Source organism: Arachis duranensis, chromosome 5, assembly GCF_000817695.3.
Source record: "Arachis duranensis cultivar V14167 chromosome 5, aradu.V14167.gnm2.J7QH, whole genome shotgun sequence".
NCBI classification, from domain to species: domain Eukaryota; kingdom Viridiplantae; phylum Streptophyta; class Magnoliopsida; order Fabales; family Fabaceae; genus Arachis; species Arachis duranensis.
In genome coordinates, this window is record NC_029776.3 from 38937680 (window position 1) to 38940329 (window position 2650).

The window sequence follows — 2650 nt, forward strand, 5'->3', positions numbered from 1 at the left end:
AATGCATGAATTGTACTAATCAAATGAGATTTATGCTCTTTTATGGTCTTCTTTATAAAAGAAAGAAGGGTAGATGATGCAAGTCATCAGTACCTCAAAGATTCCCAGTTTCTCCATTACAGAGAGTGGCATGAGGTTTATGCCTGACCCCAGGTCACCGGAGCCTTCTCAAAGGTCATGGTACCTATGGTACAAGGTATTAAGAGTTTTTCGGGATCCTGTTTCTTCTGAGGTAATGTCTCTCTAATCAAGTCATTCAATTCATTGGTGAGCAAAGGGGGTTCATCCTCCCAAGTCTCATTACCAAATAACTTGACATTCAGCTTCATGATTGCTCCAAGGTACTTAACAACTTGCTCTTCAGTAATATCTTCATCCTCTTCAGAGAAAGAATACTCATCAGAGCTCATGAATGGCAGAAGTAGGTTTAATGGAATCTCTATGGTCTCTGTATGAGCCTCAGATTCCCTTGGTTCCTCAAAAGGGAACTTCTTTTCATTCAGAGGACATCCCATGAGGTTTTCCTCACTGGGAATCACGTCCTCCTCACTCTCTCCAGGTTTGGCCATGTTGGTCATGGTTATGGCCTTGCACTCTCTCTTGGGATTTTCTTCTGTATTGCTTAGGAGAGTGCTAGGAGGAGTTTCAGTAACCTTTTTACTCAGCTGACCCACTTGTGCCTACAAATTTCTAATGGAGGATCTTGTTTCATTCATGAAACTTAGTGTGGTATTAGATAGATTAGAGACTATGGTTCCTAAGCCAGAACGACTCTGCTCAGAGTTCTCTGTCTGTTGCTAAGAAGATGATGGAAAAGGCTTGCTATTGCGAAACCTATTTCTTCCACCATTATTATTGTTGAAGCCTTGTTGAGGCTTCTGTTGGTCCTTCCATGAGAGATTTGGATGATTTCTCCATGAAGAATTATAGGTGTTTCCATAGGGTTCTCCTATGTAATTCACCTCTTCCATTGCAGGATTCTCAGGATCACAAGCTTCTTCTTCAGAAGATGCTTCTTTATTACTGCTGGATGCAGCTTGTAATACAGTTAGATTCTAAGAAATCATATTGACTTGCTTAGTCAATAATTTGTTCTGAGCCAATATGGCATTCAGAGTATCAATCTCAAGAACTCCTTTCTTTTGAGTCACCCCATTATTCACAGGATTTCTCTCAGAAGTGTACATGAACTGGTTATTTGCAACCATTTCAATGAGTTCCTGGGCTTCTACAGGCATTTTCAGATGAAGAGATCCACCAGCAGAGTGGTCCAATGACATCTTGGATCACTCAGACAGACCATCATAGAATATACATATGATGCTCTATTCTGGAAACATGTCAGAAGGAAACCTTTTGGTTAATTGCTTGTATCTTTCCCAAGCTTCATAGAGGGATTCACCTTCCTTCTGTCTGAAGGTTTGGACATCCACTCTGAGCTTACTCATCTTTTGAGGTAGAAAGAATTTAGTCAAGAAAGCATTGACCAGCTTGTCCCAAGAGTTCAGGATTTCTCTAGGTTGTGAGTCCAACCATGTTCTAGCTCTGTCTTTTACTGCAAAAGGGAAAAGCATAAGTCTGTAGACTTCGGGATCAACCCCATTGGTCTTGACAGTACCACAAATCTGCAAGAATTTAGACAAGAATTTATGAGGATCTTCTTATGGAGGTCCATGAAACTTGCAGTTCTGCTGCATTAGAGAGACTAATTGAGGCTTAAGCTAAAAGTTGTTTTCTTCAATGACAAGAATTGAGATGCTTCTTCCATAAAAGTTGGAAGTTGGTGCAGTAAAGTCACCAAGCACCTTCCTTGCATTGTTGTTGTTGGGTTCGGCCATGTCTGCTTCTTTTTCAAAAGTCTCTATAAGGTCCTCTCTAGAGAGTCGTGCTTTGGCTTCTCATAGCTTCCTCTTCAGAGTCCTTTCAAGTTCAGGATCGGCTTCAACAAGAATATCTTTATCCTTGTTCCTGCTCATGTGAAAAAGAAGAGAACAAAGAAAGTATGGAATCCTCTATGTCATAGTATAGAGATTCCTTGATGTGTCAGAAGAAAAGAAGAATAGAAGGATGAGGTAGATAGAGAATGAGAAGAATTCGAACACAGAGGGAGAGAGAGTTTTTGAAAACTAAAAAGATTTTTGAAAAAGTGGTTAGTGATTTTCGAAAATTAGAAGTGGAAAATGGTTAGGTGGTTTTGAAAAAGATAAGAAATAGTAATTAGTTGAAAAAGATTTGAAAATAATTTTGAAAAGATAAGAAGTTAGAAAAAGATTTTGAAATCAAAATTTGAAAAAGATATGATTGAAAAAAAAAGATTTGATTGAAAAAGATATGATTTTAAAAAGATATGATTGAAAAGATTTAATTTTTAAAAATTGATGACTTGACTAACAAGAAATTAAAAGATATGATTCTAAAATTTAAAGATTGATCCTTTCTTAACTAGAAAGTAACAAACTTGCAATTTTTGAATCAAAACATTAATTATTAGCAAGGATTTTTGAAAATATGAGATAAGATTAAGAAAAAGATTTTTGAAAAATTAGTTTTGAAAATTTTTTGAAAACATTAAAAGAAAAATGAAAAATGGAAATTTAAAATATGTTTGATGCAAAAAGATATGAATTAAAACATGAAAAATTGAAAAAAA

The 2650-nt window shown here is 36.3% G+C and overlaps 1 non-coding gene across 1 annotated transcript; it reads left to right on the forward strand.

Moving 5' to 3' along the window:
* The first annotated feature begins 1338 nt into the window (after positions 1-1338).
* LOC127747997 (small nucleolar RNA R71) lies at positions 1339-1442 on the forward strand. The gene has a single exon (XR_008009940.1). It is a non-coding gene; the product is annotated as a small nucleolar RNA R71 (small nucleolar RNA).
* Positions 1443-2650: the final 1208 nt, after the last annotated feature.